The sequence below is a fragment of the Piliocolobus tephrosceles genome, chromosome 1 (genome assembly GCF_002776525.5).
Source record: "Piliocolobus tephrosceles isolate RC106 chromosome 1, ASM277652v3, whole genome shotgun sequence".
NCBI lineage: Eukaryota > Metazoa > Chordata > Mammalia > Primates > Cercopithecidae > Piliocolobus > Piliocolobus tephrosceles.
Genome location: NC_045434.1, coordinates 144,177,232 through 144,204,309, shown reverse-complemented (window position 1 = coordinate 144,204,309; position 27,078 = coordinate 144,177,232). Strand labels below are relative to the sequence as shown.

General features: G+C 41.5%; 1 protein-coding gene and 1 pseudogene across 4 annotated transcripts in view; one reads left to right on the top strand and one right to left on the bottom strand.

Annotated features, from left to right (window-relative positions):
• Nucleotides 1-5,892: 5,892 nt before the first annotated feature.
• NEXN (nexilin F-actin binding protein) overlaps nt 5,893-27,078 on the top strand; it is a 56,001-nt gene continuing 34,815 nt past the window's right edge. For 2 of the 4 annotated variants that reach the window (XM_023209008.2, XM_023208989.2), the window contains exon 1: nt 5,894-6,433. The gene's annotated coding sequence lies outside the window, so the exon portion shown is untranslated. Of the gene's footprint in view, nt 6,434-6,577; nt 6,787-27,078 lie in introns of those variants that run through there. The other 2 variants (XM_023208980.2, XM_023209000.1) reach the window with 2 other exon arrangements.
• LOC111540625 lies at nt 6,187-7,212 on the bottom strand (annotated as a pseudogene).

Sequence of the window (27,078 nt, the reverse complement as noted above, 5' to 3'; positions counted from 1 at the left end):
GACGGGGTTTCACCGTGTTAGCCAGGATGGTCTCGATCTCCTGACCACGTGATCCGCCCGTCTCGGCCTCCCAAAGTGCTGGGATTACAGGCTTGAGCCACCGCGCCCGACCAGGAAGACTCACTTCTAAGGTTTTCTCATTCACATGTCTGTTGTCAGGAGGCCTCAGTCCCTTGCTAGCCACTGGCAAGAGACCTTAGTTCCTACCAACTAGACCTCTCAGCTGCCTGAGTGTCTTTTAAGACATGGCAGCTGGCCAGGCATGGTGGCTCATGCCTGTAATCCCGGCGCTTTGGGCGGCTGAGGCAGGAGGAATGTTTGAGCCCAGAAGTGTGAGACCAGCCTGGGCAACATAATGAGACCCTAGCTCTACAAAAAAAAAAAAAAAAAAAAAAAAAAAAGATATGGCAGCTGGCTTCCTCCCAGATGAATAATCCAAGAAATAGCAGCAAGGTAAAAGACCCAATGTCTTTTATAACCTAGATGTTGAAGTGTTACCACGTCTGCCATTGGTAACACAGACCAATGCTGACACAGTGTGGGAGGGGATTACACAGGATGTGAGTACCAAGAGGTGGAACATGTGGGATTATGTTGGTGGCTGGATACTATGGCAGGGAATCATAATAAATTGTACATAATGATATAGACAATTTTTTTTTTTAAGAGCGAGACAAGGTTTTTCTCTCTCTTACCCAGGCTGGAGTGCAGTGGTTCTCACTGCAACTTCTAACTCCTGGGCTCAAGTGATTCTCCTGCTACAGCCACATGTCACCACACCTGGCTTATTTTTACTGTTTAGTAGAGATGAGGTCTTGGTATGTTTCCCAGGCTGGTCTTGAATTCCTATCCTCAAGTGATCCTCCCACCTCAGCCTTCCAAAGTTCTGGGATTACAGGCTTGAGCCACCGTGCCTCGTTGACATTTTAATTTTAATGAGTGAATGAATGTACATTCTTTGGCCAATCTTTTGATATAGTATCAAGGCCTTTAGTTGGGAGAATGGATTCACTCTATATTTCAAGATACCTTTGTTACATAAACTAAACCACTAAATCAGTGGTTCCCAAACTTTTTGGCACCAGGGGCCAGTTTTGGGGAAGATAATTTTTCCATGGACAGTGCGGGGGTGGGTGTGGTGGATAGTTTTGGGATGAAATTGGTCCACCACAGATCATCAGGGATTATATTCTCATAAAGAATGCGCAACCTAGATTCCTTACATGCAAGTTCATAATAGGGTTTCTGCTCCTATGAGAATCTAATGCCATTGCTGATCTGACAGGCGGCAGAGCTCAGGTAATGCTCACTCGCTGGCCCTCACCTCCTGCTGTGCATCCTGGGGTTTGGGGACCCCTGCCCTAAATCATCATCTGGAATTTCGAGTTTTCCTTACTTTTAAAGGAGAGGAAAGGTGCATGAAAAGCGCTGACTGCAGAATCTCCCTAGATTTGTACAATTTTGTACCCAATCTTTTACATTTGTCTTCTCCACACCTACCTTGGTGGTAATTTTTGTAAGCTATTTGCCTTTATCAAGTCTTTTCAAAGCATTCAGCTCAGCTTTTATAAAAAACTATAACTTTATTTTTGCTTTTATAATTTCTTTTCTTTTTTTATTTTTGGCACGATCTCGGCTCACTGCAGCCTCTGCCTCCTGGGTTCAAGTGATTCTCCTGCCTCAGCCTCCCAGGTAGCTGGGATTACAGGCATGCACCACCACGCCCAGCTAATTTTTGTGTTTTTAGTAGAGACAGGGTTTTGCCATCATGGCCAGGCTGATCTTGAACTCCTGACCTCAGGTGATCCACCCACCTTGGCCTCCCACAGTGCTGGGCTTACAGGTGTGAGCCACCGTGCCTGGCCTATAATTTCATTTTTTAAATGTTTACTTTGTATAATTTCAAAACTGTGCAACCGACATAGAACAAACCCAATCATTCGTGATAAGTATACAAGTAATGCTTATACAAATTGGCAAATCTTGGATTTTTAGTAATCTCAAACTTAGCATGTCAAAACTGAGCTCCTTACCACCCCTGCCTAAACCTACTCTTCCCACAGTCTTCCCTATCTGGGTAAATTACAACTCCATTCTTCCAGATCAAAGGCCAAAAACCTCCTTTCCTCACACCTCACATTCAGTAACCAAAATCCTACCAGTTCTACCTAAAAAGGCAACAAGGAAAAAAAATATATACCAGGTATTTCTCACTACCTTCACAACTATCATTTTGGCCCAATCCCCGTTCCTCATTCCGATTATTGTGGAAGCCTCCTAATTAATTGATCTCCCTGCCTCTTCTCTTGCCTTATTTAGTGTATGTGCAGCATATAAGCTAGAGATAGTAAACATGTCAGATCATGTCACTATGTTGTTCAAAACCTACCAAAGGCCACCCATATTAGAGTGAAAACCAAAATCTTTACAATGCTGTACAAAAAGAGGCTGGGCACAGTGGCTCATGCCTATAATCCCTACTCTTTGGGAAGCCGAAGTGGGAGGATGCTTGAGCCCAGGAGTTTGAGACCAACCCAGGCAACATAATAAGACCCCATTTCTACAAAAACTAAAAAATTAGCCAGGTGTGTTGTTGCATGCCTGTAGTCCCAGCTACTCAGAGAAGCAGAGGCAGGAGGATTGCTTGAGCCCAGAAGTTTGAGGCTGCGGTGAGCTGTGATTCCACCACTGCACTCCAGCCTGGGTCTCTTTAAAAAAAAAAAAAAAAAAAAAAAAGGCCAGGCGCGGTGGCTCACGCCTGTGATCCCAGCACTTTAGGAGGCTGAGGTGGGTGGATCACCCGAGGTCAGGAGTTTGAGACCAGCCTGGTCAATATGGTGAAACCCCATCTCTATTAAAAATACAAAAATTAGCCGGGCATGGTGGCAGGCACCTGTAATCCCAGCTACTCAGGAGTGTGAGGGAAGAGAATCGCTTGAACCCAGGAGGCGGAGGTTGCAGTGAGCAGAGATCATGCTACTGCACTCCAGCCTGGACGACAGAGTGAGACTTCTCAAACAAAAAAACAAACAAATCCTACATAGTCTGTCTTTTGCTCCCCCACTGCACCTCCTATTACCTCACCCTTCACCTACTTAGCTTCACTCACACAAACCTCCTGGTTCTTCCTAGAACATGTCAGATAGAATCCTTCTCTGGGCCTTTGTATCTATCCCTGAGCCACTCTTCCTCCAAATATTTGCATCTCCAGATATTTACATAGCCTACTGCCTCACTCTCCTCAAGGCTTTTACTCTTATGAGGCTTTCCTTAGCCACTGTATCTAAAATTACGACATCTACTCAGCCTGCTTCCAGCATTCTCTACTTCCCTGCTCTGGTTTTATCCATATTGCCATATTACATGTCACTAAATACTACATAGTTCATTTTTTTGCTTATTGTCTGCCTTCTTCCACTAGAATGTATGTTCCATAATGTCAGGGATTTTTCCTTTATCACTGCTGTATCCTTAGCATCTAGAACTGAATATGTGTTGAATGAATGAATGATGAATTGGTGGGAAAATAAGCAGGCCTTGCATGCTGAGTAGCTATCAGTGTTCGACAGAGAGAACGGAGAGCTTTGTTTAATCTGGTGAATCTGTTGGGTGGAATAAAAAAATAAAAAATTGGAAAGTTTCTACTTATTTATTTATTATGTTTCGAGACAGAGTCTCACTCTGTCGCCCAGGCTGGAGTACAGTGGCGTGATCTCGGCTCACTGCAACCTCTTCCTCCTGGGTTCAAGCAATTCTGCCTCAGCCTCCTGAGTAGCTGGGATTACAGACGCATGCTACCACACTCAGCTAAGTTTTATATAGAGAGATATATATAATTTTTTTTTTTTTTTTTTTTTTGAGATGGAGTCTCGCTCTGCCGCCCAGGCTGGAGTGCAGTGGCTGGGTCTCAGCTCACTGCAAGCTCTGCCTCAGCCTCCCGAGTAGCTGGGACTACAGGCGCCCGCCACGTCGCCCGGCTAGGTTTTTGTATTTTTTAGTGGAGATGGGGTTTCACCATGTTGGCCAGGCTGGTCTCAAACTCCTGACCTCAAGTGATCCACCCGCTTCAGCCTCCCAAAGTGCTGGGATTACAGGTGTGAGCCGCCATGCCCAGCCAACTCACTTCTTTAAATCACAGAAATAAAAATGTAATTATAAATTGATATGTATGGGGCAGGGATAGGTATGTATAGGGAAGAGAAAGGTGGGATGAAAGGTGAGGTGCAAGGTAGGGAGAAAGGTAGGGTGCAAGGAAGCCTTCTTCGAGGAAGCAGCATTTAAGAAGAGACCTGGAGGTTACGTTGAAGTTAGGTGAAGGGGAAAGTGGGAGAAAGGATTTCATGCAGGGAACAACTTATGCAAAGGCCCTGCAGCCAGAATGCCCACAGAAAGTTGCATAAACTGAAGGCCAAGGTGATGGCATCAAAGAGAGCAAGGACACAAGCAAGACTACCGAGACCACCTATCACCATCTGTAGTTTGGTACATTTAAATAATTGTAATTACCAATTTTGAACTTTTCTATCATTGAAGAATGAATGGCTGGCTTACCCTCCTGAAAAGAGTTTCCATCCTGAGTAAATAGTGTGGAGATGGGACTGGGGAACAGAGTTATGTTTAAGAGTAGAAGATCTCGTGTGTGTGTGTGTGTGTGTGTGTGTGTGTGTGTGAGAGAGAGAGAGACACACACACACACAGAGAGAGAGGGAGTTTCACTCTTGTTGCTCAGGCTGGAGTGCAATGGCGCGATCTCGGCTTACTGCAGCCTCAGCCTCGCAGGTTCAAGCGAAGTGCGTTCTTCTACTTCAGCCTCCCAGGTAGCTGGGATCACAGGCGCACGCCACCACGCCCGGCTAATTTTTTGTATTTTTAGTAGAGACAGAGTTTCACCATGTTGGCCAGGCTGGTCACAAACTCCTGACCTCAGGTGATCCACCCACCTCAGCCTCCCATGAGCCACCGCGCCCGGCCATTTTTTTTTTTTTTTTTGGAGACAGAGTCTCACTTCGTCACCCAGACTGGAGTGCAGTGGCACGATCTCGGCTCACTGCAACCTTTGCCTCCTGGCTTCAAGTGATTCTCCTGCCTCAGCCTCCTGAGTAACTGAGATTACAGGTGTGTGCCACCACATTCGGCTAATTTTTTGTATTTTTAGTAAAGATGGTCTTTTGTCATGTTGGTCAGGCTGGTGTTGGATTCCTGACCTCAAGTGATCCACCCGCCTCGGTCTCCCAAAGTGCTGCGATTACAGGCATGAGCCACCGCGCCCAGCCCAGAAGGCCTTTTCAACATCCCTAAAATATAACCTGAGCACCGCTGTCTTGGGGCCTGAAGTTGGAATTGGTTACCTTTATTCTTTGTTTATCTGGATGTCATTTCGATTTTGTTTTCAAGTGCAGTAAAGAATTAAAGATCTCGTCCACCAAAAATGCTTCCTCTGAGTGTGCTTTTCGGGTTTTAATATGGGATTGTCTGATGGATTTGACAGGCTGGCGGTCCAAGTTGAAAAAGGTCTGTGGGTGCCTAATAGTCAAGATGCCTTTATGAAGCTTTAGGAAGACCAGACATGGTTTGCCTTCAATTAACAAAAAGGTGGAATATAAATATATTTGCACTTATATAAATATATTCCTTTTTTTCTTCTCCTCCTCTGCCTTCAATTGACCTCCTCCTCCTCTTCTTTCTTCTTCCTTTTAACTGTCCTTTCAGAGTTAAAGACTGGAGCTAAGAAAAGGGGAGCAATAGACAGATGAAGTGTTCCCGGATCGCTGCTCCACGCTCTTTGTAATAAAGGAAAACGTGGCCAAAGGTCAATGCTTAGGGTAGTAGAAGATAATGTAGTGGCTTGGCTTCTTGACTAGAAACTAGGACGGGTAGAGTAGCTGAGAGAAGTGGGCCCCACAGCAAACGGGTTGCGGGTAGCGGGAGCCAGCTCCAGACCGGTAATGAAGCCCATTTCAGCCTCATTCCTTTCCCGTGGCGGAGGCAGCCTTCCTTCCCCAGGCCTGGCTGGAGGTGGAGGCAGGCCCAAGGTTAGGGGGTCAGCTCGCGCACCTAGAGCCAGGAGACAGACAAATTCTGGAGGAAAGTTGCAGCCACGCTCCCCCTCCCCTGCTTTTCTCCTCGACTCTCCACCCAGCTCCGGGTGATCCGGCGGAGGTGGGGGTTGGGGGAACTGGCCTTGTGTTTTGGAACAGCTGCAGCCGACGCTGGGCCCGCCTGGAATGCGGGAACAGGCTGCGCACCAGGACTTTTATGGAAACTTGCTGCTGGAGACGGCGGCGGCGGCGGCAGCGGCTGCCAGAGGACTCCCAGCGGCTGGAGCAGAAGTGTAACGGCCAGAGCTCCCAGACCCTTACCCACAGCCAGGCAGGACGCGCAGAGTCCCTTCGCGCGAAAAGAAGGACCTTCGCGGGTCACCGGCTCCTGGAGGGTGAGAAGAGTTGGGGGAACGTGGGCTGGGGGGAGTGGAGACTGAGGTGTAGGGTCCCCTGGCGGGGACGGGGGCGGGGGCGGGAGCGGCGGCTGCAGCGGCTGCAGAGAGGCGCTCGGGGTCCGCGGCTTCTGGCGATGCTCCGCTGCAGCACCGGAGTGCGCCGGCCGCCATACAGCTGTGGCTCCGCACGGGCCCCGGCCCGGGCGAACCCGGCCTCGGAGCCGCGTCCTGAAGGCTAGGCGGGGTACCGAACAGGGGCTGCCCCAGTGTCTGAAAGCGTCAGCCGACCTCGGGCTTCTGGTTGCGATGTCTTTGCCCTGCTCCCCTGCGCCTTGTCAGCTGAGTTTCAGGTGCGTTCCCTACTGTAGGGAGGGAGCCCTCTGTGAGCGGAGTGGGTACCGGTCCCTCGGCTGAACTCTTGGGGTCCTTAGGGAAGTTCAGTGCCGTCCACCACGTGCCCCCCCGCGGTCTCCGTCTCTGCCAGCAGTACCAGTTAAGAAATTCTTTCTGATCGGTTCCTGTGGAAGATGGGAAGAAATACGATTTAACAGCCTATTACTCCCCCGACAACCCCGGATATCCCCCTACTCCTGTCTCCAACCCGTTTTTTTTTTTTTTTTTTTTTTTTTTTTGGTGATTCTCCCCGCGGTGGGATGCTGGGGGTTGGGCAACTAGGGCTGGAAGTTTACGAAGTTTACGTAGTTTACGTGAGTGAAGAATGTAGTCACCTCTTGAGAATTCCCCTTGCTTATATGCTTTTGAAAACGCCAAACCATTCCAGCTGTTTGTAAACTGTGAAACGTTCTACAAATGCATTAGCATTGGCATTTATAAAGAAAATGACGAAGTTGAGAGGTTATAGTTGGTTACTGCAATGACTTAGAGATACTCATTTTATAGTTATTAAAGCACAACGTGAACAAAGTTGGCGGAGAGATAACAAGGTAAAAATAGCATAAGGATATGTCCTAACAAAATGTCCTTGGTAAAGACACAGGTAAAGAAAAGAAGCCATAATAAAGAAATCAGTTCCCTGACCAAAGCAACGGGAACATCATTCATCGTTAAATTTTGTTAATGAATTCATGTAGCAGCGGCCCATTGGCCTGCGAGTCACAACATAACTATGTCTTAGGTAATGTGATTAAATAAACTTAAGTATTTATACCATCTTAGTCACATGTTATTGAGTGGACCACATAATTTCCCCCTCTAATATTATCCTTTTACAGGTTAAATTGATGCAGTAAGAAAACTGTCTCGAATTCTTTTGAGTTTGGGGTATTGTTAAGAAAAACTGCATAATTAATCAAATGAGAGAAAGGTTTTTTTGGGGAGAGGTATAATTTGTATAAGTAAACTTTGACTAACCAATGTAGCTGTTTAAGTTTCTTCTTCCCTACAGCAATTAACACCGTATTTTTGCAGATATTTTATATTTTGACTAATGCTTCTGAGGAACAATTTAAAGAAAAATGCATGCAATTATGTAGTTTATCTGCAACAATTCCCTCAAAGAATTCTAAGCTAAAACCACAACAAAATTATTTTAAATCCAGTTTTCCTCATTATAGTTATAATGTAATCCAGTTTTAATAGAAGATTCATACTTTAAAATCCATTTTCGATTGAAATGTAATGAATAGCAACTTTTCCTGCTTATCTTAAAATGGAATTTGTGCTATTTTTGAAAATTTGACATGTAAGGCTGATCACTGTCAAAATGTATGTCATCTTGAGATGACTATATTTAGCATCAACAAAGGAATGCATTATCTAGGTTTTTGAACAGTATTTTTCCCCTGAAATTTCACTTGAAGTATTTAGGTTAGGGTTTCATTTTTGAGCAGAATGAAAACTAAATATGCATATTTGGAAGAGATTAATTGGGGATTCAGACTGCTTAGAATATGAGCGGCCTATAAAGACATACTTCAGTTATTAAAAAAAAATACCTAAAAGACAAAAAAAAAGGGGGGGGATTATTTAAATATGAGAGTTGTACACACCTAAAAGAAAATAATGCAATGAATGTGGAAAAGTGTGTAACATAGGTAAAAGTCTAAATGTTTTTATAGAAGAGAGGACTTTTAGTATGTTTTATAGTTTTATAGGCCACACACACACAGAACATCTTGGTAGTTTATAATATGGAGAGAAAATGATTTATAACATTCTTAACAATTTCACATATTTCTGTTCTTAATCAATCTGTGGTCCATATCACCTGTGTAGTTTCTTTCATGTTCTCTTTCTGGGTTTATAATTGCATAGTTACATATTATATACATTTGAAATGGCTACATTTTCCTTTTCTGTTTAAATATTCAGTGTATAGTTTGGCTTAATTTATAGTAATTTACTTTCTATATTCTAGGGTGGGTGGATTTGTACCCAGAAATCCACCTTAAATTTTAGTTTAATTTGTATTATAATGTTAATACACCATACTATATTTATGGTTAAAAATTATGGAGAATGGAAAAAGGGGCTCTTGTAATCTGACACCCTTACTGTTAGGATTTTGATATATTTCCTTTTAGTCTTTTCCCCATGCATAGAATTCTTTCTTTTTGCATTGGCATATCTCAATAAAACAACATGTGAAGGCATCCCATGCAGTGTCTGCCATCCAGTAACTGCTCAACAGGTGATTCTTTTTCTTCCTCCTTTATTTCCTTCTTGACATCTCTTCCTTTTTACTCTTAGATTAGAAGACAAGCAGATTGGGGCTCCCTATGCGAGGTTTTGAGGTTGGTGAAATTCACTTCTCACCATCCATCCTGGGCCTCTTCCCTGTCTTTTCTTCCCCTTTGACTCTGCTTCACTCTTTCTGGCCAAAATAGGCCTCCCCTTTGACCCTTTCCATTTCTCAGTGTTGTCTGTTCATTTAGACTAAGGCTATGGCAGTCAAAAAGTTGACAGTCAAAAAGACACCTTTTACTTCCTGATTACCAAGTGTAGGAAAAAAGGTAAAAAAAACCCAAAAACCAAAAAGACACTTTTGGGGCTGGGCATGGTGGCTCATGCCTGAATTCCCAGCACTTTGTGAGGCTGAGGCGAGAGGATCCCTTGAGCCCAGGAGTTCAGGACCAGTCCTGGCAACATAGTGAGACCCACCCTCATCTCTACAAAAAATTTAAAAATTAGCCAGACGTGGTGGTGCATGCCTGTAGTCCCAGCTACCTGGGAGTCTGGGGCAGGAGGATCGCTTGAGCTCAGGAGGCTGAGGCTGCAGTGCACCATGCTTGTACCACTGCACTCCAGCCTAAGTGACAGAGTGAGGCTCTGTGTCAAAAAAAAAAAAAAAAGACACTTTTAGCCACAGACATACTTAAAACTTGGTACAGTTTACATTAAAATATCGATTTACATCCTCTCTTGAAAAATTGGAAAATCTGAGCAAAATCTGGGTTCACTTTTTTAAAGAAATTATTTTTATTTCAATAGCTTTAGGGGTACCAAGTAGTTTTTGGTTACATGGATGAATTGTAAAACGGTGAAGTCTGTATGGGTTTTTAGTGTACCCGTCACCCAAATAGTGTGTATTGTACCTAAAGGTTCACATTTTTGCATAGGAACAATACACTGGAACTAAATAGTGGCTGCCCCCACAGACAGGCAGGTCACATGCTCTCCATTTGACATAGTCTCTGAGATTCCCTATTGTTTTAAACAAGTCATACACTCATTTACATTACCTGCCAATTATATTACATAACATTACCTTACATTACATTTACATTACCTGACCCTGAATACTTGAGTATGCAGTCCCCGATCTAAGTATTAGGGCAAGTATATCTAATGCATCATATGATGGAAAGTCTGCTGCACTTAGCAATAGTAACAGGGACTTTAAACATTGTAGATATATTTTGGTTAGCAAACCTCTTAAATAATATGATCATGGGAGTGGGAGAAGAGGTTAGCATTCATTGACACTAATTATTAGTGTCAATTAGAGCTGGAAGGGACCATATATTGCTAACCAAAACAAATGAAATACTTTCCCTGGCGGGATTTTAGAAAGCATAGGGGATATATTTCTGCTAAAGAAATATTTCCTAGGATCTCATAAATCATTGTTTTTTGTTTTGTTTTGTTTTTTGGGTTTTTTTTTTTTTTTTTTGAGACAGTGTCTTGCTCTGTCACCCAGGTTGGAGTGCAGTGGCATGATCGTGGCTCACTGCAACCTCTATCTCCTGGGCTCAAGTGATCCTCCTACCTCTGCCTCCTGAGTAGCTAGGACTACAGACATGCATCACCCTGCCTGGCTAATTTTCTTTATTTTTTGTAGAGAGAGAGCCTCACTATGTTGCCTAGGCTTGTCTCAAACTCATGGTCTCAAGCAATCTTCTTGCCTTGGCCTCCCAAAGTGCTTAGATTACAGGTGTGAGCCACCATGCCTGGCCTTCTTAAAAATTCTACTCCCAGTCCATTTCAGAAGTGTTTAGGAGAGTTTTTGTGACTCCTACAGCTTGGCTATAAAGAGGAGTTTACTATTTTTCTTTGGCCTCTCCATCCCACTGACATGTTTGGAGCCAGAAATCCAGGTCTTCCTGTTCCCAGTTGTGTCCTTCAATGAAAGACCATCTTCCACTTGCAGAGATGGTGAGGAGGCCCAGACTCCAGTGATTACCACATCAATTTGCTTGGGAACAGAATTCCTGAAGCCTCAGATTTCTGGTTGTTCATGGTATTTAGTTTAGAATAAACCCACCCCATTTTATTTTTTATTACTTTAGTTAGTGCATCTAGATCATCAGTCTTCCTTTTGTACATAAGAATCATGTATCTTATTTGGGATAATTTTGGATCAGACAGTTTTCCTGTTATCTCTTTGTCATTCATTCACCACCTCAAATATGAATAGAGCTTGTACTATGTCCTAGGTGTTGTGAGAGACACTAAAACTATAGAGAGGAATAGAGCAGTTCTTACCTTTCAGGGGCTTATAGTTTGGTGGATGTACTTTGAAAAGTATCACAACTATCATATAAGGGCAGAGTGTTATTTATACTTATTGCAGAAGGATATCAAGGCAGGTTGAAAGATTCAAAAGATTCTTAATTTTCTTTCTTTCTTTTTTTTTTAGACGGAATTTTGCTCTTTTGCCCAGGCTAGAGTGAAGTGGCACCATCTCGTCTCAGTGCAATCTCCACCCCCAGGTTCAAGTGATTCTCTTGCCTCTACCTCCTGAGTAGCTGGGATTATAGGCACTCGCCACGACACCCGGCTAATTTTTGTATTTTTAGTAGAGACGGGGTTTCACCATGCTGGCCAGGCTGGTCTTGAACTCCTGACCTCGTGATCTGCCCACCTTGGCCTCCCAAAGTGCTAGGATTACAAGCACGCACCACCACACCCAGCCTTTTTGTGCTTTAGTACAGACGAGGTTTCACTGTGTTGGCCAGGCTGGTCTCGAACTCCTGAACTCAGGTGATCCACCTGCCTTGGCCTCCCAAAGTGCTAGGATTACAGGTGTGAGCCACCGCACCTGGCATAAGATGCTTGGTTTTCAGTGAGGAATTGTGTATTGGTAAGAGGGAAATAGATCACTACTTCATCTAGGTGAAATAGGATCTAATTTCTTTTTTTTTCCATAGGATCTAATTTCATATTTTTGAATTTCAATGAGGTTTATGACAGGTTTTATAGTATCATTTTTATTTCATTATTATTATTTTTTGGAGACAGGGTCTCCATCTTTCACCCAGGCTGGAGTGCAGTGGCATGATCAGGGTTCACTGCAGTCTCTACATCCCAGCTTCAAGCAATCCTCCCACCTCAGCCTCCCGAGTAGCTGAAACTACATGTGTGCACCACCACACCCGGCTAAGTTTTCTATTTTTTGTAGAGATGGAGTTTCACCATGTTGCCCAGGCCTCACCCTCCTAAAGTGCTGGGATTACAGGCATGAGCCACTGCACCCAGCCTATAGTATAATTTTTTTTCTTTTTTTTAAAGAGATGGAGTCTTGCTCCGTAGCCCAGGCTAGAGTGCAGTGGCATGATCTCAGCTAACTGCAACCTCTGCCTCCTGGGTTCTAGCAATTCTCCTGCCTCAGCCTCCCGAGTAGGTGGGACTACAGGCCCACACCACCATACCTGGCTAATTTTTTGTAATTTAGTAGAGATGGAGTATCACCATGTTGCCCAGGCTGGTCTCGAACTCCTTAGCTCAGGCAATCCACCCGCCTCGGCCTCCCAAATTGCTAGAATTACAGGCGTGAGCCACCGCCCATGGCCAGCCTATAGTGTGTATGTGTGTGTGTGTATATATATATAATATATATATATATATGTTTTGAGACAGAGTCTTGCTCTGTCGCCCAGGCTGGAGTGCAGTGGTGCGATCTCGGCTCACTGCCGGCTCCACCTCCTGGGTTCATGCTATTCTCCTGTCTCAGCCTCCCGAGTAGCTGGGACTACAAGTGCCCACCACCACCCCTGGCTAATTTTTTTGTATTTTTAGTAGAGATGGGGTTGCACCGTGTTAGCCAGGATGGTCTCAATCTCCTGACCTCTTGATCCACCTGCCTCGGCCTCCCAAAGTGCTGGGATTACAGGCGTGAGCCACCGTGCCCGGTCGCCTATAGTATAATTTTTAAAGTATAAGGTTGCAACCTTCATTAATTAAATGTAATAAAGTTACATTATACCTAAGTTTATGTTTCCTGTACAAGTGAAAAATGATAAAAATTTAGGCTCATATTTTATGAAGCTCAAAACAATTTTGTTGCTTGTTCCAAAGACTGTAAGAATTAGGTTTTAACATTTACTTATAGCATATAGTTAAGTATTACATTTAAAATCTTCTTAAAAGTTGGCTGGGCACCATAGCTCATGTCCGTAATCCCAGCACTTTGGGGTCCAAGGCAGGCGGATCTCTTGAGGCCAGGATTTTAAGATTAGCCTGGTCAACATGGCAAAACCCCATCTCTACCAAAAAATACAAAAATTAGCCGGGTGTGGTGGTGCACACCTGTAATTCCAGCTACTTAAGAGGCTGAGGCATGAGAATAACTTGAACCTGGGAAGTGGAGGTTGCAGTGAGCTGAGATAGTGCCATTGCACTCCAGCCTGGGCGACAGAGCAAGACTCCATCTCAAAAAAGAAATCTTAAAAGTTGACAGCCTGGTCGGGCATAGTGGCTCACATCTGTAATCTCAGCACTTTGGGAGGCTGAGGTGGGTGGTTCACTTGAGGTCAGGAGTTTGAGACCAGCTTGGCCAACATGGTGAAACCCTGTCTGTACTAAAAAAAATTAGCCGGGTGTGGTGGCATGTGCCTGTAATCCCAGCTATTTGGGAGGCTGAGGCAGGAGAATTGCTTGAAACCAGGAGGCAGAGGTTGCAGTGAGCAGAAATCACATCACTGCTCTCCAGCCTGGGTGACACAGTGAGACTTTGTCTCAATCAATCAATCAATCAATCAATCAATCAATAAGTTGTTGGCCAAGCACAGTGACTCAGAAACTGAGTTCATTTTCTGACTTAAACATGCCTTTTAATTTAATCTCCAGTTAATGGTAACCCTGTTCACCCATTTGAAACCTTGAGTTCATCCTTTTTTATTTATTTGTTTATTTCTCATCCTCTGACTCTTGCTTGGGTTCATTCTTGACAGTATTCCTCTTCTCACCTCTACCCTTCCAAATCAAATTGGCCAAAGCTCTTGCATTAGTGCGTGCCCCACTACAGTGTAAGTTCCGTCAAGAAGGCCAGGCACCGTGGCTCACGCCTGTAATTCCAGCACTTTGGGAGACAGAGGCAGGTGGAGCTCAGGAGTTCAAGACCAGCCTGGCCAAGATTATGAAACCCCGTCCCTACTAAAAATACAAAAATTAGCTGGGCGTGGTGGCAGACACCTGTAATCCCAGCTACTCAGGAGGCTGAGGCACAGAATTGCTTGAACCTGGGAGGCAGAGGTTGCAGTGAGCTGAGATCGCGCCACTGCACTCCAGCCTAGGTGACAGAGCGAGACTCTAATTAAAAAAAAAGAAAAAAAGTTTAATCAAGACAGGGACTTTGACTTTTTGTTCACTTTCATCTTCCCAAGCTTAGGATAGCACCTGGCACAAAGTAGGAGCGTAATAATTATTTGTTAAATAAATAATGAGTCACCATGTCCTGTCAATTCCACTTCCAAAATGTCTCTTCCAGCTTTTCATTCCTAATGCCAATGTCCTAATTCAGGCCTTTGTCTTCTCTTACCAAGATCATTGTACTTGTCCTTTCCCCATTAAACTCTATTCTCTACATTGCTGTAAGAGTTTCTTTTTCTTTTCTTTCTAGAATACATCTTTAAGTCATGATCCTTTGTTGGCTCTCTATTGCCTATAATATTATTAGACAGTATCTAAACTTTTTATTAATATGGTGCACAGTATTCATTCTAGTCTGTGCCCAGCCTGTCTTTCTAGTTTTGCCATAGATTGACTGGACAATTTTATAGCTCCCCAAATTTGCAATGGGTCATCAGGCATTGGTATTTTTATTCATTCTGGTTCTTTTTCCTGGATGCCTTTACTATCTTTTCCACTTGGTGAAATTCTACTTCTCTGTCAAGGTCTAACTCAAATGTCATCGTCTCCGTGAAACCTTCTTTAACCCAGCCTCTTCCTTAACCATACCATAGTCTTTTCCATGTTTCTATAGCCTGGTTATAGTACTGCTATTATAGCATTTACTACATCATATAATAGTTAGGATATCTATTTCTTTCACCAAAGCTATTTGATTTACAAGGGCTAGCTCTTATTTGTTTCGTATCCCATTGCCAGGCATACCTTTTGGCATACAGATTCTCCTTCTCACAAAAATAATGTAAATACGGAACTAATCTGTCAAATTTGAAAAAAATGCAGCTTTTTGGATAAATTGTGTATAGGTTATAGTAGTACTGCAATATTCCATCTGAAACCTGTGATGGATACATAGTCGTCTTCATTTAACATGAATGCCTAATGTGTTAGAATGCCATTACTAAATCTCTTTTTCATCCCAGCCTTCTCTATTATGACCAAACTCTTAAAACCACCTGTTCAATCTTATCTTTTGATCACTGTTTTCTTTCTAATAGTATTCTTGATAACGATTCAATTGACTTGCCTGGGATTTTAGATACATAGAAGGTGTAATGGGGCTGAATTGTTATGTTGCTGCTGCCCCTTTAAGGTGGCCAAGGACATTGCATCTGCCTACTCAAACAAGAAAAATCATTTAACACTAGAAGAAGAAAAGCCTGTTCAGATTCTAGATATAAAGTCTTTTGGCATTCAGGTCACTGAGTATAGGAATTAAGTTGTTAAGCCAATCTCCATTTAGCATTCTAAAATACAGTGGCATTCTAAAATACAGTAGCATTCTAAAATACATTTCTAGAATGAGAACTTGACATGACTCAATTAGGATGTTTTCCGTGTAACTCAGCAAATCTCAAAATGTGGTCTTAGAACCCCTGGGAATCCTCGGTACCATTTAGGGGTCCATAAAGTCCTTCTTTTTCCAACTACGTATTAATACAAGGACATGTTTTCTTAGAGACTTCAATCAAAACAACATCACCATAGTTTGAATGCAGAAGCAAATATGAGAATGTATTTTTCCTCTATTAAGCCAGATACCAGATATTAACAAAAATATAAAATGATTGTCCTCTTCTAATTATTTTTATGTTTATAAATAATGGCTTGTTATTGTTACTTTAAATGACTTTATAAGTATATATTAGAATATTTTAAGTTCTAATATATTAAAGACCTATTGTTATAATCCATATAAACAAAACCTCTATTATAACGAAACTCTTAGAACCACATGTTCAGCCTTATCTTTTGGTCACTGTTTTCTCTCTAATCTTACTCTTCATAAGAATTCAATGGACCTGCCTGGGATCTTAGATACTTAGAGGGCACAATGGAGCTGAATTGTTGTGTTGTGGCTGCCCCTTTTAGGTGGCCAAGAACCATCTTAGGATCCTCAATAATGGGCCCAGACTTTTAGGTCCTGAGCCCCAAAAGTTTGAGACCCACCTTTGTAATACATAGCCTTTCTTTTAGTGGGGGGATTTTCTTTAACATCACAGAGCTTATTTTTATTTTATTTAGAGATAGTGTCTCACTATGTTGCCCAAACTAGATTCAAACTCCTGGGATCAAATGATCTTTCTACCTCAGTCCTCCCTACCTAAGCTGGGACTACAGGAGTGTGCCCAGCTAAAGCTAATTTTTAGGTGTGTTTACACATTTTCAGATGTTACCTAAACAAAGCCTTTTCTAATCTAAAAATGTAAGCTTTATTATATTTTTGATAGTTATATTTGATCTCATCTAGACCATGAACTCCATAACAGATATTTTATCCTATTTGTTATTATTTATGTAGTAGCCTATACTGTACCTAGCACATTATAGAAAAATGTTCAATAAATGTTTCTTGAACAAGTATCAGTTTTTACTAATTTATCTTTTTCTGTTTATTCTTAGTTCTATCAAACTCATCACTCTAAATTTATAAAGTATATGAAAACCACCTAGTTTATGGTACACAATAGGTATTCAGTTGTTAATTTTCTCCTCCTTTATTTAGTTTAGAGGTTTCAGAACTTTCCTTTAATGTATTGTAGTTTTTGTAGTAAATTGTAGTTTTTAAACTACAATTTCAGGATTCTGAAAAAAGAAAACCAGTAAAGTGAATACTTTGAATTTTACAGCTTCTCATTTTGTAAGTTTATCAGTGAAACTTATAGTGATACATATGAATACTAAATAGAAATAATTTCTGGCAAGCATAATTATATGAAATTGAAGGAGCAGCTGGGGCCTTTTGCTAAATAAAGCAGCAAAATTAAGTTTAGAGACTGGCAACTGAAATGTTGACTGTTAATATATATAAACACAAAACTGGAAAGACTGACAAGCCATGGGCAATATGATGAAACCCCGTCTCTACAAAAAATACAGAAATTAGCTGTGTGTGATGGTGTGTGCCTGTAGTTTCAGCTACTCAGGAGGCTAAAGTGGGAGGATTGCTTGAGCCCAGGAGGTCAAAGCTGCTGTGAGCTCTGCTTGCACCACTGCTCTCCAGCCTGGGCGACAGAGTGAGATCCTATCAAGAAAGAAAAGAAGTGGGAGGAGATAAAATAAGTCAAAGATTAAATTGATATTTGAAATTTTTATTTTTTATTTTTTTTGTGACAGAATCTTGCTCTGTTACCTAAGCTGAAGTGCAGTGGTGCAATCCTGGCTCACTGCAGCCGCTGCCTCCCGGGTTCAAGCGATTCTCCTGCCTCAGCCTTCCCAGTAGCTGACATGACAGGTATCTGGCATCACACCCAGCTAATTTTTGTATTTTTAGTAGGGATGGGGTTTCACCATGTTGGCCAGGCTGGTCTCAAACTCCTGACCTCAAGTGATCCACCCGCCTCAGCCTCCCAAAATGCTGGGATTACAGGCATGAGCTACCGTCCCTGGTGATATTTGGAATATTTTTAAAAACCACCTTATTAAGGTATGACTGACATACCAAAAGCTGTATATATTTAATGTATGATATTTGGCATTTGAGAATATGTTTCTAAGAGACTCATAATCTGCTATAAATGTTCAACAGAAGACTTCTTTAAAATATAGTATAGACAGTTTGTTAAGAAAATAAAAAGCTGAATCAGAGGAACAGAGGATCTTTCAGACTTGCTAGTTTTTGCGTGAATATTGAAAAGCTTTATGTGATAGCTTTGGGGGGTTATTTTACACATAATTTAATTGAACAAGGCACTGGAAAGCAACTGATCCCCTGCAATCTGGGAAGGGAGCATAGAGTCTACCATGTACACAGAGGAAAATCAGTGAGTAAGAGAAGTGCAAAATGTGGACTGAGAATGGAAATCATGGATCTTAGTCATCTAACTGGAAGTTGGGGTATAGTGTATACTGCCTTTCAATTCTATAGTAGGTATGGTTGATGTTAGAACCTTACCTGTGTTTGCAGATAGCAAATCAGACTGGACCACTTAAAAATCCGGTTCCAAGGCTTTTGTTGAGAGTTGTTGCAAAGAGACTGTTAATAGCATGAGAATAGAGACTGTGTCTGTATGTTCAGCGTGATATTTCTCAGTGCCTAGTACAGTGCCTGGCATAGTAGATGCTTAATAAATACTTATGGGCCAGGTATGGTGGCTCACGCCTTTAATCCTAGCACTTTGGGAGGCCGAGGCGGGTGGATCACGAGGTTGAGAGATAGAGACCATCCTTGCCAACATGGTGAAACTCCGTCTGTACTAAAAATACAAAAATTAGCTGGGTGTGGTGGCGGGCGCCTGTAGTCCCAGCTACTCAGGAGGCTGAGGCAGGAGAATTGCTTGAACCCAGGAGGCAGAGGTTGCAGTGAGCAGGGATCATACCATTGCCCAGCCTGGGCAACGGAGTGAGACTCCATCTCAAAAAAAAAAAAAAAATTATGTAATAACTAACATGTTGTATTTATGCCATATCCCTGCATAATGATAATCACAATGATAGTCATACCTTATATCCAGATAAGCTTTATCTGTTCATAAAGTGATTCATGTTGAAGCTGGCAAGATTTACTTATTCAGGTTGGGCATGGTGGCTCATGCTTGTAATCCCAGCACTTTGGGAGGCCAAAGTGGGAGGATCACTTGGGCCCAGAAGTTAAAGACCAGCCTGGGCAACATAGTGAGAACCTGTCTCGACAAGAAAATTCAAAACTTAGCTGGGTATGGTGGTGCAAGCCTGTAGTACCACTCAGGAGGCTGAGGCAGGAGGTGCTATGGATATAGTGGTGTATGAAACATAGTCACTACTCTCAAAGACCTCACCTTCTAGTAGAGGAGGTTTTCAGGAAAGTGGGTCATTACTGTACCTTGTGGTAAGTGCTACAGTTAGGGTAACCATGGGATGCTGTGTAAGCACACAGGAGAAGCACTTAACCTAATCTTGTGGAATCAAGGAAGGCTTCCTGGAGAAAGTGACAATCCAAGAATTAAAGGATGAGTAGGAGTTAGCTGAGTGATAAGGGAATGAGAATAGCATAAAGCTGAGGGAGCCAGCTCTGCAAAGGCTTGAGTTGTGCCAGTATTACAGTATGGGTGATAGAGTGGGAGGGAGGGGTAAAAAGAGATGAGGCTACAGAAGTAATTTAATCTACTGAAGTGTACTAAATCACAGAAGAAAAAGTGGAGAGTGAGAAGAAAAGGGCAAAGATTGAAATCTGGGGGCAAACAGCATCTAAGAGGTAGAGAGAGGTATAGAAGCCCTCAAAGGACATAGAGAAAGAATGCTCAGAGACATGGAAAAACAGAGGGAGAATAGTGCTATGAAACCAAGCAAGGAGGATTTCAGGAAGAAAGGAGTGACTGAGAGTATCAAATGTAGCAGTGAATTTCAGAAAAAGGGAATTGTTCATTTTATTTGGCAATGTAATGAGAAAAGCATTATTAGGTCCATTCTACATATAAAACTGAAATTCACTGGCTCATCCAAAATCATGTATCTACTAATTAACCTAAACAGAAACTCTAATCCAAGTTTTCTGGCTCTAACTCCAGTGCTTCTTGCACCGTCAGTGTCTTCTTAATATGCATGAAAAGATCAACAGTTAACTAGATAATTATCATGAGGATATAATTGAATATTTTCTACAAAGGTTATTAAGCACAAAAAGTTCTAGTAGAATATTTTGGGAGATTTCAAATTATTTTTGTATTAATATCAAAATTTAAAATATATATAGGTTTGGAATTTTTATGAGGGGGTTTATGAAAAGTTGTGATAATGTTGAACCTGTATATGTCATTTGTTCTAAAATTCTTTTTTGTTTGTTTGGTTTCTGTTTTGAGATAGGGTCTTACTCTGTTGCACAAGATGTAGTGCAGTGGTTCAATCATAGCTCACTGCGGCCTTGAACTCATGGGCTCAAGTGATCCACTTGCCTCAGCCTTCCAAGTAGCTGGGACTACAGGGACATGCCACCACACCCAGATTATTTTTTTTTTTTAAATTGTAGAGATGGGGTCTTGCTATGTTGCCCAGGCTGGTCTCCAACTCCTGGCCTCAAGTGATTCTTCTGCTTCAACTCAGCCTGGATTACAAGTTCAGTGAGCCATAACACCTGGCCTGGAAATGATTTTGAGAGAAGGTTTGATAATAGTATTTACCTTGAAGCCCTGTTGTAGGAAATAAATGACAATGCTTGTTAACTACTTGGCACATTACCAGGCACATGGTAAAGACTCAACAAATGTTAACTTGGATTATCTTCATCATTAATTTTATTCATGTTTTGTGACTAAAGGATGTATTAGTGAAATAATGGGTTTAGATAGGACAATACAATTAATGACTAGGGAACAGAGTTTTCCTGTGAAGTTAATAGACCAGAGTCCAATTCATACCTTTGTCCTTGTGTTAACACAGATAGGCAAATGAGTTAGCAACTGAAATGCACAGTTGTTTCTACCAAGGCAGTGTCATACTTCCTTTTTAGTTAACAATAAAGGAATCTTATATGAATTTACAGTGTCTATGTAATTATGAAGTTTTTTTCTCCAGTATAAAAACATTTAAGAAATGTGAGTCCTATTGGTTTGTAATCTGTACCTTAAGTGCAATTCCATAACATAAAAAGGTCATTAACTTATTTTGCTACAACTTTTTATCCTCAAAAGGCAGAACAGAGCAAACTTTGATCACTTGCTTGTATTTTAACCAAAAAAGTTAAGGCTAGTGCTGTTCAAATGTTCACGGAGTTTAAAAATGAGAGCTCAGAATACTGAACTGACATTTTAGAAAACCATTTTAAGTAGTTTTAGTCATAGTAAATTTTAAAAATCAATTTTATTTTATTCTAAATCTATAAGTCAAGATATAATTTGAGGATTTTTAAAAAATCAAATGAAAAGGGCTAGCTGATTCGTTTATTTTCTAGGACTATTCTTGACTAATTCTTCACTGTTAGCAAGCCACCCAATTTTCTTTCATTTCACCAAAATAAATAAATAAGGCTTTTGAAGTCCTCTCTGGCCAATTAATTGACCTAAAATTATCAGTTCTTATGATCCCATGATTCCAAGTTTTCCTCATACCCTTTAGTATTACTCTAAAAAACTGCACAAGAGACTCGGGCATGGTTGCTCATGCCTGTAATCCCAGAACTTTGGGAAGCTGAGGTGGGAGGATCACTTGAGGCCAGGAGTTCGAGACCAGCCTGAGCAACAGAGTGAGACCCCCCCCCGTCTCTCTTTTTTTTTTTTTTTAAGATGGTCTCATGCTTTGTTGCCCAGGCTGAAGTGCAGTAGCATGATCATAGCTCACTGCAACTTTGAACTCCTGGGCTCAAGTGATCTTCCTGCTTCAGTGTCCCAAATAGCTGAGACTATAAGCATGTGCCACGACACTTCCAAATTTTTAAATTTTCAGTAGAGATGAGTCTCGCTATGTTGCCCAAGCTGGTCTCAAACTCTGGGCTCAAGCGATTCTCCCACCTCAGCCTCCCAAAGTATTGGGATTACAGGTGTGAGCCACTGCACCCCCCCCCCCCCCCCCCCCTCCCCCAATTTTTTTTTTTTTTTTGAGACAGAGTTTCACTCTTGTTGCCCAGGCTGGAGTGCAATGGTGCGATCTCAGCTTACAGCAACCTCTGCCTCCTGGGTTCAAGCAATTCTCCTGCCTCAGCCTCCTGAGTAGCTGGGATTACAGGCATGTGCCACCACTCCTGGCTAATTTTGTATTTTTAGTAGAGATGGGGTTTCTCCATGTTGGTCAGGCTGGTCTTGAACACCCGAACTCTGGTGATCTGCCCGCTTGGCTTCCCAAAGTGCTGGGATTACAGGCGTGAGCCACCACACCTGGCACCTATTTTAAAAAATAAAAAATTGTGTGAGTAATACATTATATATGCTCACTGGCAGGGAAAGATAGGATTTTTCCTAAATAGAGTAAATTCTAGTAGGGGAGATGAATAGTAATAAAATTAATCAAAGTTATTGATATCTACTAATGTTAGTTATTATTCCAGGGTTCTTCATATAATGCTATCTTATCTAATCCTAACTAAGCAGTTAACAGATCTGAAATTTGGATTTAGGTCTGATTACCAAATTTTGGTAATCCAAATGCGAGGTGATGAAGGTCTGTATTAGTATGGAGGCCGTGGAAATATGAAGTAATATGTAAGAGAAGTTTGAAAGCAACATTCATAAATCTTGACAAGCTATTAAAATCTAGGAGATATAGAAGAATGAATCAAAAATAACCACAAGGTTTGAGAAGCCTTATGAGAATGAAGGGTAGGTTTTGTTGGTTATATAAGAAGAAATATCAGGCCAGGCATGGTGGCTCATGCCTATAATTCCAAAACTTTGGGAAGCAAAGGCAGGTGGATCACTTGAAGTCAGGAGTTCAAGACCAGCCTGGCCAACATGGTGAAACCCTGTCTCTACTAAAAATACAAAATTAGCCGGGCGTGGTGGTGCATGCCTCTAATCCCAGCTACTTGGGAGGCTGAGGCAGAAGAATCGCTTGAACCCAGGAGACAGAAGTTGCAATGAGTCAAGATCACACCATTGCACTCCAGCCTGGGCAACAAGGGCAAAACTACATCTCAATAAATAAATAAATAAAATAATAGGTAACTCTAAATATGACATAATGGCTCAAGTAAGACAACAGGACTAGTGCTATTTATTATTTTTATCTGAGGCACATAAAATTAGGTTACTCATAAACCTTAGTTCATGACACACTCATGTATGCACAGATTCCTTTACTCCTTTATTTTTAATAATGTCATAAGCACGGACAGACGCACTCAACAAGAAAAGTTAGGATCTTATTAATAATTATAGGGAATCATGTCCCATCCTCTCCCCCATTATATTGTCTCCTTCCCACCAAGAAAACTTCAGTCCCACATGGCTTCACTGGGGAGTTCTTGCAAATATTTAGGGAAAAAATAATACTAAATCCTACATGAACTCTTCCAGAAAACTAAACAAATAATTCCCAACTCATTCTATGAAGGCAATATTACTCTGTTAGCAAAAGCAGACATCACAAGAAAAGGTAACTTACACAACCAATAATGTCTCATAAACACAGATGCAAAACGTAACAAAATTTTATCAAATTGATTCCAGCAATATATAGTAAGAGGATAATGCATTATTACCAATTGAGAATTATCCTAGGAATGTAAGGTTGATTTAACACTTGAAAATCAGTTAATGTAACTCACGATATTAATAAATTAAAAATGAAAACCATATGATTAACACAATAGACACAGAAAAAGTATTAGATAAAATCCAACATCTGTTACTGATAATTACTCCAGCAAACTTAGTCTGATAAAGGGCATGTAAGAAAAGCCTACAGCTAACATCTCACTTAATAGTGAAAGACTGGACATATTTCTCCTAAGATCAGGAACAAGACAAAGATATCTGCTCTTACCACTTCTATTTAACATTGTACTGGAGGTTCTAGCTAGTACAGTCAAGCCAGAAAAAGAAATAAAAGGCATCCAGACTGGAAAGGAAAAAGTAGAACTGTGCTCACAGATGATGTGATCGTCTATGTACGTAGAAAATCTGATGGAATCTATGAAAAAGCCAGTAGAACTAGTAAGTTATTAGGCTGGGCTCAGTGGCTCACGCCTGTAATCCCAGCACTTTAGGAGGCCAAGGCAGGCAGATCACAAGGTCAGGAGTCCGAGACCAGCCTGGCCAACATAGTGAAACCCTGTCTCTACTAAAAAATGTAAAAATTAGCTAGGTGTTGTGAGTCACACCTGTAGTCCCAGCTACTCGGGAGGCTGAGGCAGGTGAATCACTTGAACCTGAGAGGTGGAGGTTGCAGTGAGCTGAAACTGTGCCATTGCACTCCAGCCTGGGTGACAGAGTGAGACTATCTCGAAAAAAAAAAAAAAAAACAACAACTAATAAGTTATTTTAGTAGGGTTGCAGGATATAAAACCAAAATACAAAAATTGTATTTTTTAATTTTAATTTTTTTCTTTTAGAAATAAGGACTTGCTGTGTCACCCAGCCTGGAGTACGGTGGTATGATCATAGCTTACTGTAACTTTGAGTTCCTGGGCTCAAGAGATCCTCCTGCCTGTTTCCCAAGTGGTCAAAACTACAGACACACACCACCAGGCCTGGCTAGTTTATTAATTTTTTGTAGAGATGGGGTCTATTATGTTGCCCAGGTTGTTCTTGAACTCCTGGCCTCAAGCAACCCCCCTGCCTCAGCCTCCCAAATTGTTGGTTGGGATTAAAGGCACAAGCCACAGCGCCTGGCCCTCAAATTATACTTCTATATACAGGTTGAACATCCATAATCTAAGAATCTGAAATCCAAATGCTCCAAAATCTGAAACCTTTGGAGTACTGACATGACGCCACAAGTGGAAAATTCCACACTTGACCTCATGTCAAAACTTTGCTTGATCACAAAAAAAGTTTTGATCACAGTCAAAACTTTGCTTTGGCTGGGCAAAATGGCTCACGCCTGTAATCCCAACACTTTCAGAGGCCAAGGCAGGTGGATCACCTGAGGTCAGGAGTTCAATACCAGCCTGGCCAACATAGTGAAACCCTGTCTCTACTAAAAATACAAAAGTTAGCCAAGCATGGTGAAGGACAACTGTAATCCCAGCTACTTGGGAGGCTGAGGTAGGAGAATTGCTTGAACCCAGGAGGTGGAGGTTGCAGTGAGCTGAGATCGTGCCATTGCACTCCAGCCTGGACGACAAGAGCAAGACTCCATCTCAAAAACAAAACAAAACAAAACAACAAAAAAAACTTTGCTTCATGCAAAAGTTATTTAAAATATTCTGTAAAACGACCTTCAGGCTATATGTATAAGGTGTATATGGAACATAAATGAATTTCATTGTTAGACGTGGGCCCTATCCCCAAGATAGCCTGATATATATAAATTCCAAAATCCAAAAAAAAATCTGATATCTGAGGCCAGGCATGGTGGCTCACACCTGTAATCCCAGCACCTTGGGAGGCCAAGGCGGGCGGATCAGGAGGTCAGGAGTTCGAGACCAGCCTGACCAACATGGTGAAACCCCATGTATACTAAAAATACAAAAATTAGCTGGACGTGGTGGCACACACCTGTAGTCCCAGCTACTCAGGAGGCTGAGGCAGGAGAATTGCTTGAACCCAGGAGGCAGAGGTTCCCGTGAGCAGAGATCACACCATTGCACTCCAGCCTGGGTGACAGAGTGAGACTCTGTCTCAAAAAAGAAAAAAAAAAAAAAGAAAAAGAAAAATCTGAAATCTGAAACATTTGTAGTCCCAAGCATTTCAGATAAGGGATACTCAACATGTACTACCAACAATCATTAATTTAAATATAAAAAAACACCATTTACAGTAGTATAAACAAATATGAAATTATTTAGGGATAACTGACAAAAGTGGAAGATTTGCACATTGAAAACTACAAAACATTTCTGAGAAATTATAGAATATGTATATAATGGGAGGAACATACTGTGTTCATGGATCAGAAGACTTAACATTATTAAGATATTAATTCTCCCTAGATCCATCTATAGATTCAATGCAATCCCAAGCAAAATCCCAGCACATTATTTTGTGGATATTGACAAACGGATTCTAAAGTTTATATGAAAGGGAAAAGACTTGGAATAGCCAATACAGTGTTGAAGAAGAAGAACAAAGCTAGAGGAGTAACACTACTCAACTTTAAGATATCCTGTAAACCTACAGTAATTGATATAGTGCAGTGTTGGTGAAATAATAAAGAAAAAGATCAATGGAACCGAATAGAGAGCCCAGAAATAAACCCACATAAGTGTAATCAACTGATCTTTGACAAAGGAGCAAAGGCAATAAAGTAAAGATTATTTTCAATAAATGGTGCTGGAACAACTTGGACATCTACTTGCAAAAAACCGAATCTAGAAACAGACCTTACATTCTTCACAAAAATTAACTCAAAATGAATCACAGACTTACAGCATAGAACTATCAAACTCCTAGAAGAAAACACAGGCAGAAATCTAGATGACCTCACATTTGGAATTGATTTTTTAGCTATGATACCAAAGTCACAGTTCATGAAAGAAAGAATTGATAAGCTGGACTTCATTAAAATTAAAAATTCTGTTCTGCAAAAGACACTATGAAAAGAATTAAAAGGTAAGCCATAGACTTGGAGAAAATATTTGCAAGAGACATAATCAGATAAAGGACTGTTATCCAAAATATACAAAGAACTCTTACAACTCTGTAATAATACCACAAACCACCCAATTAAAAAATGGACCAAGGCCGGGCGCGGTGGCTCAAGCCTGTAATCCCAGCACTTTGGGAGGCCGAGACGGGCGGATCACGAGGTCAGGAGTTCGAGACCATCCTGGCTAACACGGTGAAACCCCGTCTCTACTAAAAAATACAAAAAGCTAGCCGGGCAAAGTGGCTGGTGCCTGTAGTCCCAGCTACTTGGGAGGCTGAGGCAGGAGAATGGCGTAAACCCAGGAGGCGGAGCTTGCAGTGAGCTGAGATCAGGCCACTGCACTCCAGCCCAGGTGACAGAGCGAGACTCCGTCTCAAAAAAAAAAAAAAAAAAAAAAA